Source organism: Coturnix japonica, chromosome 11, assembly GCF_054131305.1.
Source record: "Coturnix japonica strain WE chromosome 11, WE-NBRP24, whole genome shotgun sequence".
Lineage (NCBI taxonomy): Eukaryota > Metazoa > Chordata > Aves > Galliformes > Phasianidae > Coturnix > Coturnix japonica.
The window spans coordinates 7952892-7976954 of NC_140673.1; the positions used below are offsets into that span (position 1 = coordinate 7952892).

At 35.6% G+C, this 24063-nt stretch overlaps 1 long non-coding RNA gene across 1 annotated transcript in view; it reads right to left on the reverse strand.

The window, feature by feature from the left end:
* LOC107317083 (uncharacterized) overlaps positions 1-24063 on the reverse strand; it is a 106362-nt gene that overhangs the window by 46929 nt on the left and 35370 nt on the right. The window lies entirely within an intron of this gene.

Genomic DNA, 24063 nt, shown 5'->3' on the forward strand with positions numbered 1-24063 from the left:
AGTGAACGAGAACTATGGCCTCACTGAAAATGCATCAGCAATTCAGTTATTATTGCTACTGAAGAAATGACATTAGAGTAGTACCATTAGTCATAACGTATGCTTAGGGTTGTTATTTTATTTTATTTAAAAGCATATAATTAAAGCGTAAAGAAGAGCAAAGAGATAAGGTCTATTTCCAGGGAAAATATTGGGGAAGATATTAACTTAACTTGGTTTTTATTTCTATACTTGCACATACGTGCTGAGATTCCATTAATATTTTCATGTTCACTCTGATGTTTTCTTTGCCATCTTTCATTTGCAAGCCTTTTGGCACCTAAAACACCCTGGGCAATAAACAACTTTCTAACATTTGTCATCTAGAAAAACGTATTGCACTTAAGCACTAGAGGACCAGAGGCCACAGCCACATGAAAGTCACACTTCATTTAACATCCATTACACTGCTCTTACTTCTCCCCCTTCTCCCCCTCACTCATTTTCTCTAGTAGACACAGTGGCAGTCTCCAGTGAAGGTTTATCCATCCCTTTGGGGGAGTGTTTTCAGACTCTTTTGCTATGTCATTCTGCAAAGCGATGTTTGAATCAACTCATTCTTTTAAGATTCATGAATGTTATTAATGTCACATCCTGTTCCCCATTTCAGAGGACTGACAACATTCATTTACTGGTTTTGGTTATAGCTCTTTCCTATTCCTAGTAAGAAAAAAAAACCAAAACACTTCATTTGATTTCTATCACTTCACGTCAAAGAAAAAGAAAAAAAAAGGAAAAGTGTAGAACTCTAATGTAACATGCCACAAGTATATTTTAGAACTATTTAATTGTTATTATGGTTTTTCTAGATATGCTACAGAAATAGGTATCTACTCAGTAGTCCAAAGGTGTACAGCAGATGTCAACATTAAATACTAAAAGGGGAATAGATTTTTTTTTTAACTTTTTTTTTTTTTTTCATTGATTACTTGGATTCATTCCTGACATATAACCAATAAAAATAATAATAAAAAATAAAATAAAAAGATTTTTAAATGATCAACTTATCTTTTCTATTTGATTACACGTTTTCTTATTCTTTTTTATTATTTACTTTTTTTTTTTTTTTTTTTTTCCCCTGGGGTGTATGAATACATACACATCTCTGCACAGTGCTGCACAGAAAGCAAGGTTTCATACGATGATCCAAAAGTGAAGGGATTGCAGAGCACTCACCTCCACTGCGGCATGCCCAAATATCATGTGCAGCTCACATGCGGGCCAGTGCAGCTTTTCTAGAGCACTTGGAAATAAGGCTGTATGGGCACATTTTACACGGAGAGACTCCTTGACTGATAAATCTGATCATTTGAAGTTTGAAGGTCTTAATATGGTAAGTGCACAGAGCTATCACAGTCTTAGAGCTTGGTTCACCCAACTGCAGCTACTAGTTCCATACTGCTGGTGGAACTCATCCACAATTTGTAGTGATAGCACTGACAGTCAGCATCACCACAATTTCGGTTAAAGAAAAAAAAAATAAAAAATTCAGAATATCAAGCTTTAAAGAAATATAAGCAGAAAAAAACATTGAAGGAGATTTTACCTCTGTGGTGATGATACAGAAATATTTTTGTTGAAGGAAAAATGGAAAATGGAAATAGAGCTATTACATAAAACACATGTTATTTCAGTAAGGGGAGAATATGAGGATGGAACCTCAGTGGGAGATATATTGGAATTTAATCATGGATTACAAAAACAACTTTAGAATTTCCCAGAAAAAGGTTTTAGAGAAAAGATACAAGCAAATCTCATCAAATTAATCTCTTCATTGTTCCTAATCTCTTGTGCTGTCATAAGATTACCAATGCTTGATCTCATATCAGATATTAAAAATTTCACCTCTACAGAAAAGCTTGTTGAAGAAAAGGGTTGTTTAGTGACAAATAAATAAATAAATAAATAAATAAATAAATGGATGAAAATTTCTGATATTTTCTAGTTTGGGGTTTGCTCTCCTTGCCCAGTTTTAAGTAGCTGTGGTAACTGCTATGAAGAAGAATGATGCAGACAGTGTCACAGCTGGGAGGCAAGTTTCACACTAAATAATAATTCACATTAAGAACATAAACACTTTAACTCACTTAAAAGTGTTACATTCAGTGTGGAAAAGGTCTGGGAAACAGGTGATATTTTCACACGTTCACTGTGAAATCTTCAGGCTAGAAACACTGAGCAACATGGGCAGCAGCAGCAGCACCTTTATAGTTCCTGCATTTAACCTTCCCATTTATTTGAACCAATCAAGCTTGGGAAGACCAGATCTGAAGTTCTGAGATGAACTGGAAGATATTATAAATAATATAAAATAAAAGCTAACCTCTCAAATCACACCACACAAAAACCTGCTTAAAAATGCTTTTTGTTCCCAGTTTCCAGACTATCTACATTTACATCAATCTCTCAGCTTTTGTATTTTCCTAGTAATCTCTTCTGTTGTTACTATTGCTCTAATTTTACATTTTTTTTTCCATTTTCATTATTCATTTCTCCATTTTTGATTAAATATAAATCTTCAGCCTAATGAGATGTGATGAAGGCACCACATACCAAATCCGTGTTGCATGACTGGGTATTCAGCTGCATAGGCAGAACAGAAATGCAATACAGCTAAATAAGCAGGGTTTAGATCAAGTCTTCCTTTGGCTTGTAGCCAGCAACACATATAGTGATAACAGGTAAGCAAGAACTGTCTATAACCAAAACAAATCCAATGTGTACAATGTGTGCTTGCAGTTTGTGATGTTCTGTTGATTGTAATAACAGTTTACATAACATGACGTACCCAGATGTAATACTCAGTGCTTTCCAGAATAACCTGAATATCTTACACTGGTAATTTTGGAAATTCTCACCTTAAAAGGCTCTGAAATTAGTCATCCAAAATTACAGGGGATAAACAGAAATTTCGTAAGTTTGCACATTGCAGTTCAGGTATTCTGAAACGAAATGAAGTTCTGACGTCATAAAACATTCTTTTAAAGGATCATATTATTAGATGAAGTAATTGGATGTGAAATGAAGATTCAACATTTCAGCATAGACACTAAAAAAGGTTTGGAGTACTGAAATTCCTTAGATAAAATAATGCACATGAGAAGCACCAACAATCATAAAATAACATGAAAAGTATTCAAAACAGAAGAAATTAAGAATCACACTATGGGCATGAGAAGCTTTTTTTCTTTTCTAACAATAACCACTTAACAGTACGAGATACCCACATTCACTTCTTCAAGCACATCAAAAAAAAAAGAAAACACCAAAGAATAGAAAAGGAGGAAGGGAAGACACGTTAAATGCATCTTGCTATGTATCCTGAAATAAACATGACTTTAAGCTCCAAAACCATCAACATCACAACAGCTAATCAGTCAACTGGAGTAAAGGTGTTTACTGACTGCAACTCTCTGTGATGCACTGTAGGGTTTAATCACAAGTGTACAACAGGCAGCTAAATGTTTAGGATCCCTGAGCTAACAGTGATTTCACACCTGGAGAAAAGAACTGCAGAGTCCAGATTACAGCAGGAACTGCGTGCTCAGATATTTACTCAATTCACTGACTACAGCAGACATTCTTAAACTCTACCACTTATTTTGAAGAGATCTTTGACTACTCTCATTGCTTCACTGCCTATTTAGTGTCTATGCAGAAGCTGAGACCAGGGCAGACTATGGTTCAACAATATTAATTTGACTTTATTTTTCACATTAATATGGGATTCACGTCCTCTGTACAAGAAGCTTGGTGTTATTAAAGACTTTTTAAAAATTATAACATTATTAAGCATAACACAGTAAAGAATATAGCATTTTGGAGAAACCAGAAGTTGGCCAATATAATGAAAAGGAAAAAAAAGTGGAGAAAGGTGTGATTTACAAGCCCTGATGCTAGATAGTAAAATAGGTTAAATCTTTTCAGGTAGAAAGAAGAATATGTATTACTACTGGTTGAGTTTTAGCTCTCCCCTTCTAAAATTATTTCTGTTTTTAATCTTTTCTTGCAAGAAGAAATAAGCTTTAAGAAATTAAATACCTGAGAATATAGTGCGAGGACAATGATACAGTTTAACTCCTCCTTTACCTTCACACAGTGATACAGTTTCCAGAGCTGAAAATATACTAGCAACAAATTATTCTCTTGTGACTTAATTTCAGATGACAGTTTGTATTTTGTCACCAAGTAAATACGGGTGAGTGAGAAAACAGTAGAGAGACAAGGTAATGCATCTGGGAAGCAATAATTTTTATCTACTTTTATATGTTGTTTTGTCCCAAAGTAACTATGCTGTAAACACCCTGGAGAGTTAAATGTTATTATAGCCAGCTTATTAATGTGCAGCAAAAACAAAAATATTGGGAGAACAACCAAAAGAAAAAGAGGTGTCGTCTTCTGGATTGAGACTGTGTTATAAATGCAGGTAATAACATAAGAGCCAATAAAACAAGAAGGCATCAGCAGTGAAAACAAGGATATGGAAATATTTCTACCATTTGATTGCATTTAGTCAATCAAAACCATAGTTCCAAGGGACAAGGGGACAGTGCCTAATTGCAAACTTTCTTTTGCTCTTCGTTTATTCATTTTGGTTGGTTACCTGTATATCAGGTATTGTTTTGCTATGTCAAAGATCATCTTCAGTAAGGGAGTGGTTCTCTTCACTGTAACTTAGGTGGTAGATAAACAGATAATAGGGACAATTTCATTTGGATCAAAGAAGGGACACTTCTTTGCCAAATATTTATTACCATTAGTGAAATTACAATACAGCCACACTGGATAGTGCAATAAAATATAAAACTAAATCCTTGAAGGTGAAAAAGCACAAAGAAAACCAATCCCAAAGAATTACAATAGGACTTTAACTACTTTAACTAGCAAATCTGTACCTCTTGCATGGCAGCAAATATCTTAGTGTCCTACAACATCATCACAGTTGACGATGCTACTGTTAACTGGAAAGGCATGTGAATGGATAATAGAGATAAGTCATGTACCTTGATACTAATGTTCTCGTGTTTCTAAACAGGAATGCTATGATTTGAGATATATTAAACCCTTTAACAGACAGATATTGATTAGGTCTGGGGTCCTCCATCTTGTTCCTCATCCTCCTTTCAGAAAATTTTCTCCCATATTTCTTTACCTGATTAGACACAGATTTACTGATACAACCATTTCAGTTTCATGATTCACATTTTCATTTATGAAAATTATTTGCATATATTTATGAATTACATTGATATTCACGATCATTTTCTCTTTCTTTGTATTAGCTATATGCAAATGCATGTCATTGCAGCCAGCATCTCAATATTCCTCAGACATCTTGCATTAGCCCATATTTTGTTCTGCTAAAATCACTAATATTGCCTCTATACAAAATAATAAAATCAAAATGTATTACTTTGTAAATCACTATACTAAAATAATTCTAGTTCTCTTAAATTCAATTATAATTGAATTCATGAGTATGCTTCAAGATTTCTTGAACAGCAAGTTAACTAAACAATGATCCCTGACATCAGAAAACACTTCAAGCAGAAATTTTCTCTTTAGATAAACCCTCTCAATACAAGGAACCGGAGCCATGGAAACTAACACATGTGATGAACAGAGGTTTACATGTATTAAAAGACAGAAAGAAAATCTTTCTTTATGTGAAGATTGTATGATCATCGATTTGCTTCTGTGCTTTCCTAAAATTGTCTGAAATAATGCATCACATTCTGTAATGACCATTTCAGTCCAGGAAGTCAAAATAATTCTAAAATCCATATTTATGAAAAGTAACCACAACTTCAGAGAATTTCCCATATGAAAACCACGAAAAATCTAGCAGCTTGCGGTCTCTAGTACATAAATAAAATCTAACAATCATAGTAAGTTTAAATTATGGCATTCATAGAATCACAGAATGGCTTGGGTTGGAAGGGATCCCAAGGATCATCAAGGTCCAACCCCCCCACCAACCTCTAGATCTGGTACCAGACCAGCTTGCCCAGGCTTCCATCCAATCTGGCCTTGAACACCCCAAAGGGGACAGAGCATCCACAGGCTCTCTGGGCAGCCTATGCCAGCAACTCGCCACTCCCTCTGAAGAACTTCCCCCTGACATTCAATCTAAACCTTCTCCCCATTCACTTTAAGAATCAATACCAATGTATCATGCCAGTTTCATCACTGTGATGATTATATATTTTTCAATTTATTAAGTTTCCATTAAAAAAAGAAATTTAAAAAAAAATAAAATTACCAGTTTAGAAAAATCACCAGTAGAGAGGAAAATTAAGACTTTATAATTCATTTCTGAGGCTTAGAGCTCTCAAAATAGACAGAACTCCAAAATCCCCTACAAATACTGCTATTTCAGAAATTCAGATACAGTAAACTCCCTATATTTCACAGTATGAGTATGGCAAGGGCAAAACCTAGTCACGCCTTAGGTCCTTTGCATTCACTCTTGACATCTGTGACTTAGAAATGACAGAAATACAAATTCCCTGCCTCTTTATCACATTGTTAATTGAATTCATACGCTAAATTCATACATTGTATTAACAAAGCCATCTCAGTGTTTGTTTTCATGCACAGATCGATATAGAAAATCTTATTTAACTATTACTGAAATTGTATCCTGCAGAATAATGACATGCCTTCTTCAAATCTATCAGACTTGCGTTCTTCAAAGATAGACATGAGGGTCAAGTTTAGTTGTCAAGGAAAAGACTTGAGATGAGTTACAGAGCATGCAGATGCTATTCTCTGGATGCTTACAAGTTACAAGAAATATTACAGCAAATGTTTCATACTGTTATAAAACAATATTTCCTTTCTCCAGACCCTGAAGTAATCCTTGTGAAAAAAAATTCTTAGTTTGGATTTATAAGAAAGGGTGCATCACAGACCAGCTTCTGAAAATGAAATGTTAAGTCAGACAGAGCTCTGGCTCTGGTTTATTTCAGTTGTTCTTCATTCTGAATGACTAATAGTTTTATGTGGGTGCAGGTCATCAATTTAGTTTTGCCTCGGTGCTATTAGAGGAGAGTGAGGAAGAAAAGGTAAAGCTCACACCAATGGGACTGCAAAGTGAAAAAATCCATTCTGACATCAACTAACCAACACCACCACAAGTTGCGTGAATTACAATAGGGGACTAAAGGGAGGGGTAGAAGTTCACCTTACAACATCCCTGAAACAAACCATAAATTGATGTGAAACTGCTAATGAGTATTAGGATATTAAAAACAGAAGAGACTCTTTGCTCATCCTCTTAGGGCTGTTATGCTCTGCAATCTAGTCCTCATAAACTTTAGAGGAAAAGGAGTCTAAATCTAAATATACAGTCCTGAAAACTTTTTTTTCATTGGTGAAATATCTGCAAAAGAAAAGAAAGCAACCAAATCACAAACAAACAAACAACATCTCAAACAAACAAGAAACCACAAGTGAAACAAACAGCAACAACCTGCCCACCTATCCATCCTCCACAAACACACACAAAGAAGCAACCAAGGTCCCACCAGTGGTAGCTGTTTCAAAACTAAGGGATATGGCAGATGTTAAATTATGAAATAAGAAGCAGTGATGAGATCACCCACACAGAGTATTAGATTCAGAACAGCAGTCAGCCATCCTGCAAGAATATCTTTTGATAACTAATAGCCCCTAAGAGAAAGGCTTCTTATCCAATTACAATTCTGTTTTGCCTTCTCTCCTTTCACATGTTTCCAAGTTCAGAAAGCAACTTTCATAGGCAACAGGAATATTCTAGAGAGTTTCACTTATCAAATGAATGCTGATAAGTTATTTTCTGCCCTACTGGATACCTAGAACCAGGCATCAATCCAAGAGCAAAAAAAAAAGTCTGTTTGAAGTTCATTATATTCAAAATGTTAGCATCAAAATCCTAACGTGCTCTTACAAAGAACTGTGGTGTAATATTTAAAATCAATTGTATTTCTTTGCAGATATGAACGTTTCCCTCCCAAATTTCTATAAATTACAGAAGAAATGGACAAAGCTTTCAAAGCCAAGGGGCAATAAACGAATGAATGAATAAAAATAAAGACCTGCTGAAATAAATTAAAAACTACAATTTTTTACTTGAGAACATGTGAGCACTTAGCATGGTAATACAAACCTTCGGTACTCGTGGTGAGGAGCTAAGATAGATGTTAGCTTTCTGCCTTAGTTTACCTTTGGATAAAATCATGTTTTGCCACTCCAGCTGCAAGCAGCTGTGGAACTGAAGTCTGCTGCTGAAACAGCAGTCCAGTGTTCTGCCAGCAGAATTACTGCAGGCTGTCAGCATCATCACAAGGGGAATCAAAATCCATATGCTTATAGCAACACCAGCTTTCAGAGGTACACCTGGTATGTTTTCATAAAGGAAAAAATGCATGTATGTCTGCATGGTCTATTATTTCATATATTCTTTCACAAAGCTTTGTTTATCCAAACAACACAACTTGTTGGGTGCTTCTCAAGGTGAGACTGAATGCTTCATTCAATGAAAGTTACATGATAATTCCAGCAAATGCGTATTTGCGATTGCAATAATTCGTACCTTTTTCAGATACAGAATTTAAACAGTGGTTAAATCAAATCTCCCCATTATTCAATCAGATTGTCAAGCAAGAACATAAAAGGAAAAATATAAGTGTGATCATGGCTATTAAATGCAATACAATGATAAAATTTTATTGACAGAATATACAGTTCTAAGGAGATGAGGTACATTTACATTCACGTCTCCTCCCATTCACGCAATATATTTCGACATAAATATTGATTCAAAAGGAAGACTAGCAAGACTCATGAAGGACTGAACTACCTTCCAGTGAAAATTTGTAATAAGCAATGCATTTCTGTAGGAAGTGCAAGCCAGGTCAGCCAAGCTGAAATCAGTGGGACTCTAATGATCACACAAGATGGCCCAGACTAAAACTCTGAAAAGAACTTTAGAAAAAGACAATAGTAAAGCCTGCGTTTTTATTTCTTTTTCCTCAGAAATACCGAGGTCAATTCTCATTATCATAAAGTGAAAAAGTTATATTGGCAGAGTACTAGAAAACTATATACCATCCACTTCATCTTGGTACGACTCCAAACACAATGAAATGGTAGTATAAAACCATTAAGTCAGTAGTTTCAGAAGAAACATGCAAAGGTACATGCAAATTATAGTTTAATCTACACAAGTGTCTGTGTAAGCCTGCAAAACACATATTTTTCTTTGATTACTCAGAGATAAAAGCAGAAATGCATCCTCTGGGATTCTGTTTAAGAGACTTATCTTGAAAATTATGAGATAGAATCAGTAGATATATACATGTAATTTATACCACTGACATTTGCAAAAATAACACTTAAAGGTTTTTCCTCTAAGTAAAGCTGGGGAAACAAAGCAACGGTTTGGATAGTAAACAGAAACTTTAACTTTCACACTCTCTGTAATAAAACCATTCATATTAAATGTTAGGAAAACAATTTGTGCATGCTTTCTAGGAAATAAAGCAGCACGTCCTCAGCCTGACACTTACAAGCTGCAACATTCAGCATAATGCCATCATGGGCAAGGAGGAGCTGCTTATAAATGGCCTAGCAATGACTCCAAGTGTCTGGGAGTAAACCTATTAAAATCCGCACCAGTGTACCAGGGAAGGTATTGGCATATATGCAGCACTAAAGGCAGTGCTGAAGTCTCCAGGCTTCACAGTTGTTGTCTGAAGGTCGTGAGTTCGATCCTCACACGGGGCACCATATGTTGCCGTGTGCGCCCGTGGTCCAAACCCCCTTTGTCCCAGGCCCCAACGCCACCCCCACTAGGGCCAAGAAGCCACCGTGACTCAGCAAGAAAGATGGAAAAATGGTGTTTATTAGGAGTAATTAGCACCTTATATACCTTAATCACTTCGTCTACACCCCCTAGGGTGTACGTTTGAAATGCGCGCCCAAAGACACATCACAAGGTAAGGGACTGAACAGGGGAGGTACTAACAATGTCACAGCCCGAATCCTCCTTAATGCCTACAACATCTCCTCCCTCCCAAATACAAAAGGGTTCTGCCTTGTTAATGCCTACAACAACAGTCCTGTAGCACGTTGCCACCCATGGCAACCATGTCAGCTTCAGAGCAAATCAGGTGCATGAATTTCTAAGCGCAGTTTTGGAAAGATCCACCATTCAATTACCCTTTTGTATTTCCTTTAACTTCCCTTTCCTGGAAGCCTGGCCCTGGTCATTCAGCTTCACCTATAAATATGTCCATGTATTTTGCTGTCTTTCCCTCCTCAGCACTGCCAGTCTCTGGATGAGGCATGTTTAAATACCAGAACTGTTCACTAAGTGACATGTGTTAATACCTGAGCCTAGACTTGAAAAATGTTTCTTCTACAAAGAAACTGTGCAACAAAACAAAATGGAGATAAAGGACATGCTGGAAAATACATGTTGTACAATATGCTTACATTGATACGATTTTAATATCTTGAAAGATTTTATCCAGTTACCACAGAATTGGAATAGTTTTCACAAAAATAAGTAAGCAGTGTGACAGGAGAATTCACAGAGCTGCTTATGATATATATTATCTATATCATCTTATATATACCTTTTTGATGCACACAGCATGCAGAGATGCTGCTTTTTCAAAAAGTAGCAAGTGCAAATCTAGATGTAAGAGAAGAACTGGGTCGAATACATAGGGCACAATAACAAGAGTGAATTATGCTGGATTCCTTGAGTCCACTTTCCCACCTCCTGTTCAAGTCAAAATATTAAAATTTTTCCTTTTTTTTTTTTTTTTTCCTGGATAGAAGAACTGAAGATAGAAGACAGAGTGTGGCTGTGTTGTAACCTGGCAGGCAGGGCTGGGCACAAACATCTCTGAGAGAGGGGAACACCTTATCCCATCTAATGTCCCTGATCTTTAAATGCTCCAAGCACCTCCTGTAATCCCTGCTGAGCTGAACACACCGTAGCGCAGCCCAGTAAATTATTTTTCTGCTCTGCAGTAAATTATTGATGGATGCCACAAAAAAGACAACATATACTTGCTACCACAAAACCTCTTATCCCCTGTGAAAATACCACCGCAAGGTATGCCATGCCCCACTAATACTCAGGGATATTTGAAATCTTGAAGATAGTTGAGTGGTTGATAAATACAAATGGTAAGTTATGAACAGTGCAAGCAGGAACTCAAAATTCAAACACCATTTTCAAAGGAGCAGAAAACGAACTCCTAGTTTTACTGTCGCTATTTCTTTCTTACCCTACCACTTCCTCCAGTTTTGTTTTGTTTTTTTTAATGTGATTTTTTCCTGCTTTTTTCTTTTTCCCCCTGCTGTAATTGCAAGTTCTTTGAGGCCAATTCCAGCTGAACTTGCAACATCCGAAAAAACAAATGATGGACCAAAGTACATTAGAGGGGTTTAGATGATGTGAACACATATTCCCTTTTAAAGCCATGGAGATGCACAGCACTGCAGAGTTTGTTTGATTGAGCAGTAGTCTGGGAATTTTTCAAAGTAAGAGAACCAAGAGAATCTAAATCTGAATTTCAGCCAGTTCATCTTATCTATTTTGTCTCCATGCTACATACAGCAAAGGAAAACAAAATCTGGTTTATGACTCCACAGAATTTCATGGAGAAACATGTACCTAAAAAGTCAATAATTTTTTAATTTACTTTTTATCCTCACAAAAATACACAGCATTAGAAGAGATCAAAGTAGACATCTGCATCATTTAGATATCCATTTCTTCTGTTTCCTTATGCCATACTTAGCACTTTACTGCCTGTCATTTTTCCTGGTTCTATACAGTTGTCTCTCATAAAGCACATAAATCACTCAGGAACTTCTCTGTAACTTCATCTTACTGAGGAGGACTATCATCAATCATAATTAATGACTCGCCATGAGTAGTACTGTGCCTGCTACTCGTATTTTTGGAGTCATAGGCAAAGACTTGCTAAGTCTGGATACTGAAAGCCAAGAGAAAAATTTAAGAAGAGATGTAAACTATAAACCTTCCTCAGTCTTTGAGAATATGTGCATTACTTCAGTTGTCTAGCATTAGTGATTACTATCTATGTGAGATAAAAGGATAACCTGTCAATATTTTAATGAATAAAAGTGCAGATTGTTTTTATTATTTAGATCTGACTAGTGATCTGCATTTATCTGGGTCTGACTGCTGATTTGTATTTGTATAACTAGACAAAAGTTAGTAAAATTTAATATATGATTAGAAGTCTACAAGTGTAAAGATGAAGTATATTTTATCTTCCATAATAAGTCTCTATTACCCAGGAAGAGAATAGAGGAACTACTACTATCAGAGAACACAAGTCAATTACCAAAATTAGCGAAAGCAAACAGATTTCACATACTACACAGACTAACACCCTTTATTTACAACACGCTGCCATTCTGGAATGAGCTGAACAATGAAAGACAGCAAATTGCTAAAAATAAAAAATAAAAGATAGAAACTTGTTTCGCTTGTTCTTCTTTGGAACATGTGATGTATTTCTGAAATACAATGGCTGTATTCCAAAAGCCATAATCAGCTCTTCACTACAAGTAATGTTAAACAGGTGATATTTTATCCCTTTGAAAAAAATCCAGTAGATATTTTTCTGTAAGCGCTGTGCTTTTCTCAAAAACAGAGTTTGATTCTACCTATTCAAACTCATGCTTTCTGCTCTAAGTCCTTCTTCCAAAAGATACCACTACTGCTTTCAGACTCCCTTATGAAACCACTATAAACAACGGATAATAGCATTTAGCTAAAACTAGTAGAAGATTCTAAATCAGATCTCCATAGGAAGCAGAGCCTATTTTCAAATTAGAGTTATTCACATTGTAACAATAACTCATAAAAGAAACTGTAAAGAACAGCCACCTTTCCAATCTGGACTGCATTTCAAACTGCCATAACTTTTTTCATGAGCATTCATTTTTTCATGATGAAATTCCACTCTGAACAAGAAAAGCTTGTAGGTCATACAGAGAAGCTCCAGACTATAGTTAATTGTTCCAAACAGAGATGAGAAAAAAGCCTGCTGCTTCTTCTGTACATACTGGATGTGTATCCTATATGTCACAATTCTACGATCCTGAATCTGCCTATAAAAGTAGTTTGTTGTTGTTATTTTTTAACTGAACTTCAGCTATTTTTCTACCTGTATAGGAAGAAAAATTTTAAGCAACAAACAGACATTCACTTAATGTACACTGTGGTCACAATTCATTTTGAAAAAACAACCAACCAACCAACCAGAACAGGCAGGTTGCACATACATAAATGCATTGGACCTGCAGTATTTCTCAAATTGCTTGGCTATCCCTGCCCAAACTCGTTCTTCAGGCATATTGCAGTAGTAGCATCCAGTTTATCATCCTATGGTAGAACCATCATTAAATGTTTTTTATTGCCCAGTTTATTGTTCTTTTCAACACAATAACAAGCAAACAAACAGTGAAGTGCAAGTACTGCTGGAAAAAAAAATCCACACAAATAAAATCCACTTATATCACACAATCAAAACATGCTAACCACACAACACTGCAGCATTAAAATACACACAATAAATGTACTGCAACTTTCTCTTAGGCAAAATAAACAAACAAAAAAATACACAGCATTATGAAACGTGCTTGTTAGGATGATAGTGTACAAAGCATTATTTCAAAACACTAACAAATAGTGTGTCCAATGATCAAGCCTCTGTTTTGAAACTGAAGCACAGCAAGTTACCTGCTCATATAAAATCATTTGCTCTCTTCCTCGATCCATGAGTTGCTGTTATCCTTTCCCCGAGATCCTTAGGATTTAGGATGAACCCCTTATCTGCCAGTTGCTTTTTCAGTCTGATACTGCTCATTGCTGCTAAGTATTCTTGCTTTTAAGTTTGTAGAATCAATGGTGCTGAGAGCTACCTTCTTTGTATATCTGTTTGTGACCCGTACTGTTATTTTTCCTAAATCTCTCTTAAGTACATCTGCTCTTTTTCATGTAAGAGAACACAGGTAACTGAGACCAGAAGGCAGGATAGCTCCACTGCTAAGCAGGGAAGTGATGATTATAAAGCGAAGTAATACAGATAAAAAAAAAAATTGTCCTAAAGTAACTCAAAGAACCTGGAAGCTAAAAACTAAAAATGTGCTTTAACTATAAATTAAGTATGTTCCCTATGGAAGCTGGATGACCTAGTCCCAACTGCTTTGGTTTGTTTTTTATATAAATAGCTATGGATAAAGGCCCATATGTATATGCATTAGCCATATCTAAATTGATTTGTTTGCAGTGAGTGGGGAACAAAACCAGGAAACAAACAAAATCCAACTGTCCATAGTGCAAATGGGGAGACTCAAAAGATTGAGATTGCACATTCTGAAGCCAAGTTCATAACCAGAGGAATAATAAAGTAAACAGAAAACAGACTAAAGATCCTCACAGTGGAATCCTAGTTACAATAAACACAGCTCTGCTAAATGATTCCATTCATTGAGCTGGCTTCTGTTTTGGCATGCTGCTGCCTATTACCAAACCACTACAGTGAGTTTCAACAGAAGACAATGGAAACTAGGTGACAAAACACAAAAATAATTTAAGAGCAATTACAAAGAGTCTTACACACGCCAGTTCTTCTCTTTCTTTTAAAATCAGTTCACCTATCTTTAGCAAGAGATCTTACAAGTGACAAAAAAACACAGCCAAAATCCTGCCAGGCACTAAGTAGCTGTCTTTGACTGTACTGTTTACAAATCTGTAATAACATTTCTTCCATCTGTTCTGCAGTTCCCATCTATATGCTCAATTTACAAAACGAAATAAATAGCTTACAAATTTGTTCCAACAGCTCTTTCAAAGAGATCTTCCAACATATTGGCTATAACGAACAACAGAATAAAATTTGGGCAAAGATTTGTTTACATTTTACTTGAAAGTGAAAGGGTTCGTTTGCATGAGGGGGAAAGAAAAAAAAAATGCTATTAATAAGAATGAATAGGGTTCTCAAGGCAAAGTTCTAAAGAAACACCTATCAATTATGTCTCAGCTATTAGTCTGTCTCCTTAAGGCAATGTACAATTAGTTTGCTAAACTGTTCTGTTTGAAACCTGAATATACAAACTATTCAGTTTTCCAAAGCTGAATTAAGTATAATTCAGCTCATAAATCCTTAAAAACCGGTAGGAAGATGATCAGTAGTTTCTGAAATTGTAACAAACAAAAAAAAAGGTTCCCTGTTACTTTAGGTAGAACTCTGTGAACCAATTGGAAAGCTGCTCTCATGTGAGAAGACCCTCTCTTCAGAGGGAGTTCAATCCTCCCTCTGTTCTGCGTGGACAATGAGTGGCTCACTCAGCAACCCCAAGGTGTGAGCAAACACTGAAATTACAGCCACAAATAGAACTGCTCATACATGAAGCCTAAGTCACATGGCAGGCAGTCCACTCCACATCCAATACACGACTCTCATAGTTCTCATTTTTAATATGAAAAGGAAATGAGATAACAATCAAATCTCTTTAGAAAACCACCAATGTTGTTCCTGAAACAACTGGTATTCCTCAAACAGAGTAATACTTAATGTTGGCTCACTATGCAACAATTTCCGTTTTTCCTGTTCAGTTAGGCCAAGCATTCACATTGGAACAAGATCAAAATGATTTGTATGGTCAGTCTTCTATGAAACTCCTTTTAATTTGGCGTATGTGCTTCTTCATTTGTTTTAAAGACATACAAAGGAGCTACAGGTAAGATTTCACTTCCATTATTGTAACTACTAGCTTTGCCGTTTCTATTATAATTACTATTGCTCAAGCGTCTCACTCCCTCAGTTACATTTAAAACACAAGCAACTTTGTTATGCATTACTACAAAGCAAGAAACTAACACTTTAGAGGGCCCAATAGCAGTAAATACTGCAGACATTGCTGGAATTAAATAACATGGCACTTATGACTACAGCTCATGTTCCTTTCTTCATTTACAAGACTCAATGAGTCAGAAAAGTAGCACCAGAGTATGATTAAAAAGAAATGCTTTTTGACAGCCTGCTCTACAGTGAACACTGAGTCACCATCACCACCCCAGCATAGCATCATTTCTTCTTGATATTTGCCATTCCATAATTAGAACAAATGACATGCTTGGGACACAGCAAAATGGTTTTAGTTAATTTTCCTTTCCAACTCATTCACATAGTCTTTACTGTTCTTGCCTCGAAAGGTAAGGTACACAGTCACGATCTGTGCCGCTTCCATTTCAGAGACAGCTCTATTATTGTTCAAGTAAATGCCACCCACTTGCTAACACTGGAGACTAATTAACTCTGCAATCGCTGCTTATAGGGTAAAAACCACACTGACTGTTCCAGTAGCTATCCTACAGCATCAAGATTAGATAATAGTTTTCCCTGACTCCAAATCAGTTCCTTCCCCCCTCCCTCCCCCACTTTTTTGGTTTGTTTAATTTCAATCTCATTTTGCTCAGAACTATTATTTATGTCCTACTGTATGTAGAAGTATAAATGGTCTCTGTAGAAACTCTGATTATGAATCTATTTGCTAAAAAAAATGTTTTTAAAATGCTTTCTGTGCATTCTTTCAGTCAGTCTTCAAAGTGTTGGCTTTTTAAAGCAACCAGTACTTCCAGTTCTTACAAGCAGGTCTGTTAGTAAGCTTTGGTTTCAATAGCTATGCTGAAAACTGGCATCTATGTACACACATTAACTATATGGCACTGAAATCTTCATATCCCTCTTACTTGTAACGTCAATACATTTCTTACTAAAAAAAATATAAATAGCTCTGTATATTTGCACTTTACTTTTCAAAAATCTATTAAAACAAACAAAGAAATAAGGTGCTAAATAAATATGCAAGTCACCTGATGAAATAGGCAAAAAAAAGAAATAATAATGGCCAAGGCTCACAACACCGAGCTCTGCATCTGATGGAAAAATCTCACTTACAATAACATCAATATAATTTTGCAGTTCCATTCATTATTGTCAGGATTAATAGCATACACAAGATGCAAAAAATACCTAATCTGGTTGTAAATCAGCAATGTTATGTGAACTCCTTGTACTCAGCAAATACTGGGTAAATAACTGCAAATTAATCACATGCAGCTAGATATTAATTCAATCTGATGCTTTTGTGTTTTTTCTTTTTAGTTTTTCTGGTAGGACAGTATTGAAAAATTGAAAGAATAAAAATATATATTTAACTAACAATTAGAATAACTTGATTTATTCTGTCAATTTAAAATTTTAATAACTAATGCAATCCTTGTGCTAAGTGATAGATGATATTTCCTCTATACATGATTATCCAGAGAGACATTAATAATACTAATTAACAAACAGGGATAAATGATAGTGATTAACCCTTATAATCAGTCCAAGAAGTAGTTAATTTAACGTTTCATTGAAACTCATAAGGAATCAATAAGAAATACTCAACTTATGTAGAAGCTCAGTGTTGTAGATATCTTTAGGAACTGCTCAGGTTATAAGGTAAGGATACAATATCTCTGGGGCAGTAATTTCATTATATGTTGATGCAGCACCAAATATTAAGAAAAACTCCATATATGTAAAATCTATATTACAAAATACATAAATATATAAAAACTTGAAAAAATGGAAAGAACCTATTATTCTTATCTAAGTAATTCACTTAACATGTTTACTTAGTAGAAGTGCAAATATGAAATCTATCCTTGTTTTCCAGAGATTTATAACTTCTATTAATGTAAATCTTATTTGTAATCATGAAACATTAATTCAATCCTCTCCCAAACTGTGGTCCAATTTTCTTTTCATTGAAGACACATAAGATCTAATGGAAGCTTAGTCTGTACATCAAGGCAAGGCCAAGTCATTTCATGTTGAACATTAAATTACAGATCCTTAAGGAGCTTGATATATACTCTAATGTGCTAATTACTTTGATACCTAACAACTTAAAAACTAGGAGAGGACAATGAAATTGTCATTCTGACTATAAAATAAAAAGGACTGTACATGTAAATTCATAAATAGTTCATAGTCAAATAGCTACAAATTCACACATAGTACAGTACAACACTCAAAGTTCTTCAAAACTTCAAATATGTCTTGTTTCCATCTAACAGACACACTGTGTTTTGGGGTCTATGCTTTCAGCCTACATCAATGACTTTTAAACATTTCATCTTTTGATGGACAACTTTAGTTTTTTCTTGTAGAATACTGTATCCTATTAAGTGCCACATGCCAGAGTTTCTAGCAACAGTGGATGTGTTGTTTGTGTTGTGTTGATAAAAATGAAATGACAATGGAAATAAATATGTAGGCCTGGATGTCAACCAGAGAATAATTGAGAAGGAACAGCTTGACTCAGTAGGACCAGAAATGTGCTTTGTAGGTCTGTTTTTGTGAAACTAGAGTGCTATGGATAAGAAATTTGAAATTAGTCTAAAAAGCAATTCATCTGACTTGCATCCCATATTTTGTCATCCCATTTTTGGCCTGCAGTGTGGTTAGAATCACAGAATCACCAAGGTTGGAAAAGACATCTAAGGTCATCCATTCTGACCATTCACCTGTCATCAATACTTCCCAATAAACTACATCCCATAGTACAACATCTAAGTGTTTCTTGAATTCCAGGGACAGTGACTCAACCACCTCCCTGGGTGGACCATCCCAGTGCCTGACCACCCTTTTGGAGCAGTATTTCCCAACGTCCTACCTGAATCTCTATTGAAGGAACTGGAGGCTATTCCTCAGTTGTACACCTGCCATGTGATCTCACTCAAAATGATCTGCTTCATAACCTTCCCTGGAAGTGAAGTCAGAGAAGTCTGTAGTTCCCCACAAGTTCTTTGACCCTTATTTAGCAGTACATTACAAATTACAATGAGCTTCACATAATTCACGAGAGGCACTGCTATCTGGCCAAATAGTTGCTTAAGTAGCAACTGCAACAAAAGTGACCTATGAAAAAAAGTAGCAGTGTAGTAGAAACATCATATTACAAAGGAAAGCACAAAGTGACAAGAAGTAGGGTTGCCCTATGGGAACACAAGACCTGATCAAATCTCATTCAAATGAAGCTTTTCTAATTGTAGATGTCAACAGTACAAACCCTGAAGTTGTTGATAATAAACTAATACAGAAGGTGATAGCTTCCTTTTCACTTGGAAGTGCCATGATAAGCTGAAACAACCATTTTCTTTCTCAATGATGGGTTTCCCTTGCCCATTTCCCTTAAAAGAAAAAAAAAACAAAAACAAAAAACGGGGGGTGGGGAGTGGGGAGTGGGGGAGGAGGGAGTCAAAAGGATTCCCTTATTAACTCAGGCAATTAGCCCACAGTTTGGTGACTTTAATCAAACCTTTGAGCACCGCAGCCTTACAATTTCTCCGATTGCGAAGGGTATTAGATACGTTTGTTAAATTGTTCGATCTACAGTTGGAAACTTTTAGCTGTTGTCTATTCCAGGTAACTTTTCCCTAAAACTTAGTCACAGAAAACTTGGGTGTTGACATTGGCAGGAACAGAACTAGTATTAAAGCATAAAATATATGGATTTTATGTGTAATTGTTATTTGCTCAAGTGCTGTTAGACTGCTGAATTCTCACGTCTGTTTTAATGTGAAGCCTTTTTCACTCATACTACATCACCTGCTTCACAGCTGAGTCTCCAATTATTTAGTTTCAGCCCTTGTTGAATCTGTAGTTAATCTAAAAGCAAATATATCTTTTCATCTTGTTTCTATGTGAGATAAGATCTGGGAATCTAAATGTTGACGAAATTTCTAACTGCCAAATCTAAAAACATCTTCAAATGTAGACAAAAGTTAAAAAGTCTAGGAAAGCATCAGGGCATGTCCCATAATCATGCTGTGAAAGAAGAGAAAAATGAAGTATTTGAGTTTCAGAAAACAAATCCAAACTCATCTTATCATGGTGCATGTGTCCTATCTATGCACACAGGATGAGGAAACAAAAAGGAATAATTGAAGATGACAAGATCTGTGACAGCACGAACAAAGGTTGCTAAAAGAATGTTCAAGCTGATCAGAATTACTAAAATGTCTTTTTGCATTTAAAATTTTGCGATGCTTATACTGTTGACTCAGTAACTATTTCAGCCACAAAATCATTAGCAATACAAGACCTTAATTCTACAAGTTAAATGCATCCCTATGTTATATTTTGATAAATCCCAGTGTCCTGAACTCTGCTAGGCAGGCAGTCCACTTAGCTTTCACTACTCGACACAGTCCCATGATACACCTCCAGGCTCTATGTGGGACTACTGTCATCCCATTCACCAGAAGACAGGCAGGAAGTAAAGCACTTTTCTTTCACCACCATGCATAAATATCATTCCTACTAACAAGAACAGTGTCTTCTTTCAAAGTTTGATTTACAGGTGCTATAAGGCCATTGTACTGACTGCATGTCAGTCTCCAAGGAAACTAGTATCATATGTATTCTAGAAGCATCTATAAAAGAAAAGAAGTCTTGTTAAAAAATATTCTCAGAAAAACCTCTGCTAGGAGCAGAAGCAAAGTTCAAGGTCTTCTGTTGAATAGTTGAAGGATGCTGTGTTCAAATAAAAGGCTCCTAAGGAAATAATAGCAGGTCAATCCAGGAATCTGTCTGTTGTACAGACTGCAGTTTTCAGGGAGTCAGAAATTGAGAAAAATAATCTATTTAAAGCTTTACAAAAGCTTAGTATTATTTTATAATTCTGCCTAATTTTAAATTGATATCTCTTCCATATACTCAAGAATTAGCACTTTCTACAACATATCTGCTTTTTGCTGCATTACTTCTCAGCCCAATCCATCTCAGCTTGTACATCTGTATTTTAAAGTTGCTTCTCCATCCCCATCTATAGTTTTTTTCTCTCATTTATATCATCCCTATGAAGAAAAGCACAGGATATCATGTCTCAACCAAGAAGATTGCTGTTCTCTGTGCTCCAAGAGCCAAGCAGCTGGTTGTCCTTCAGCAGGAACAGGTAAAGTGCTCTGTGCAGTGCGAAGGCTCTACTGCTGGAAAAAGTACCAAATGAAAGACATAGAATTCCATGCTCATTAATGATTTTCTATGGCATTTTCAGAGTATGAGCAACATCAAACTTTAAATGAGAACCCAAATTTCCCTGCTTCAGCCTAAGTTCATCCTGCAACTCCCACCTGAATCTTTTCTTTTTTAAGTACTTTTTGTTGGGTTTTTTTGATCCTAGAAGTAGTTTCATTCAGAACAGCTGAACTAAGCCCAAAGTAAAGTTTATGTTAGTAAAGCAGTAATGTGTGAACATGAGAAGTCAAAGATACTACACAATACATAAGATTCTCACACCGCTGTTGCCATAGAACTGACTGGTACAAACATAGCTGCTCAATATTGAAACTTATTTTCTCTTAGAGTAGCACAGCTCAGTACAACTGAAAACAAATAAATGAAAGAAAAAAACACACCAAACAAAACAAAGAGCAAAAGAGCAATACCAATAAGGCACAGTTTCATAGTCAGCTTGAATCCAAGTTGACTAAGGTAATTCAACACATTTTCTTAAAATAGTTTAATTTCACTTAAAGAAGTTTCAGTCGCATTCAGCCATCATCCTCTCTGCATAAGCATATATATAATATAACAGACACATACAACTACAGTTAAACATTTAAAGACTGAAGAAGAAAGATATGTTCAGACACAAAGTTCAAATGTGATACTGAGTAAATTAATGGGACTGGCAGAGGGAGGGAAAAGGTTAAAAACAATGTACATAGTTAGAACAACTCAAGTAATTAAAAACAAATTACTTTCTATTATATATTATTCATAGAATCATAGAATCACTAAGGATGGAAAAGACCTAAAAGATCATTCAGTCCAACCATTCACCTATTACCAATAACTCCCACTAAACCATGTCCCTCAACACAACATCCAGTCGTTCCTTGAACACCCCCAGGGTCGGTGACTCCACCACCTCCCTGAGAAGTCCATTCCAGTGCCTGGCCACCCTTTCTGAGAAGTAATACTTCCTGATGTTCAGCTTGAATCTCCCCTGCCGTTCCCTCTGGTCCTATCACTAATGATATGAGAAAAGAGGCCAACTCCCAGCTCACTACAACCTCGCTTCAGGAAATTATAGAGATATATATAGAGAGCAATGATGTCTCCCCTAAGCCTCCTCTTCTCCAGGCTGAACATTCCCAGCTCCTTCAGCCTCTCCTCATCCGGCCTGTTCTCCAGACCCCTCACCAGCTTTGTTGCCCTCCTCTGAACAGGAGGAGGGCCTCAATGTCTTTCTTGTAGTAAGGGGCCCAAAATATTCATTTCTACTTTTTATATTTGAAAAATAACACGTTGGAGTTAAGTTCTTCTTTGTCCCTATACTGCTTGCTTACACTTTTCAAATCTAGATCCTTACAATCTGTAGAAACAACTTTAGTCATTCTAATGGATAGGAAAAACAAATCTTGTAGTAGTAATACAGCAACACTTTCAATCCATAATTTCCTGCAGCAGTTTCATCATATCCATAAGTGTAACATCTAAGGTTGGTATCATGCATGATTCCAGAAAGATTCTTTATCAAACAGCAGTCATGTACACATTAAAACTGGCTTATATTTTCTTATCAGTGCAGGTAATAGGATCTTAATAGATTGACAAGACTGTTGTGTCAATATTTGTTCCCAAATCACCTACACCAAAGCAGATCACCTGCAATTATCACTGTATTACTCTCCCATTACGTAATATGATTTAACATCACAATGTGCAACATGAGAATGTTTTCAAATCTTTTATGTTATCATTTTACATTTCTTATTGAATTTGTTCTGCATTTGCAACGTTATACAGACCTTTTTTACGTGAAGTTAAAACATTTTAAGTAAACACATTTTCCTATTTCCACATCCTACATGAAAACACAATTAAACTTGCAATATCTTTTCAAATGCTAACACTTCATGTGATAGCAAATGCTCAGAAGTATGCATCCATAAATATACTGCCAGAGATAGAAGAAAAAAACATTAGAAGCCTTTAACATGTTTTTTGGTTTTTTTCCATTTTCCTCAAAAAAACATGCTTTGCAATGGAAGAGACAGCTTATGTGAGTTTGATATGCATATGTATTCATGTATGTGTATTCTTATACATATGAATAGTATTCTCCTTGATAAAAAACACAAGTCTATTCTAACTCTCGAAAACATCGACAGGGAATCTGACAAGTCTGCTTAGAATTACACCCAATTGGAGAAAGAACACAAGATCAGATGTTCTTAAGGTTCTAATTGATGAAGCAAGTGCAGAATTTGCATATTTGTCCTCTGAAAGGTGATCAATCTATCAAATAACAAAGGAATTAAAAAACAATGTGTGACCACAACAAATTCCATTTCTATAGTGCACAGAAATTAATTTACTTCACCAGAAAAGGATGTTGATTTAAGTCTGTATCAGAGAAACTGCTTAGAAGCATATGAAGAAATGAATTATGCTCATTATAGGTAACTTTCCGAACTGAATGACATACCTAATCAGCAGAACTCAACGAGTTAATTTTCAAGGAAATGACACAAAAGGTGTATCAAACTACCCCTCTTAAGACCCACTAACATTTAAAAATGCTCGATGCCTTTACACAGAGAAGCTTGAAAAATAAGCTTCTTTAATTGTCGTTAATAAAAATAAAATAAAATAAAATAAAATAAAATAAAATAAAATAAAATAAAATAAAATAAAATAAAATAAAATAAAGAACAGATTTCTCCTCCTATCATGCTGGAAACTAGAAACCAGCCTGTGCAATACAATACTAGAGCAACAATTACTATTCTGACCAGCATCTCACCACATTGAATCTACTCGTCAATCCTTCTTTCAAGTGCAAAAAAATCCTGTTTGTATTCAAATCTGAAAGATTAGACAAAAAAAGGAAAACAATTGCATTCTGCATTATATTCTG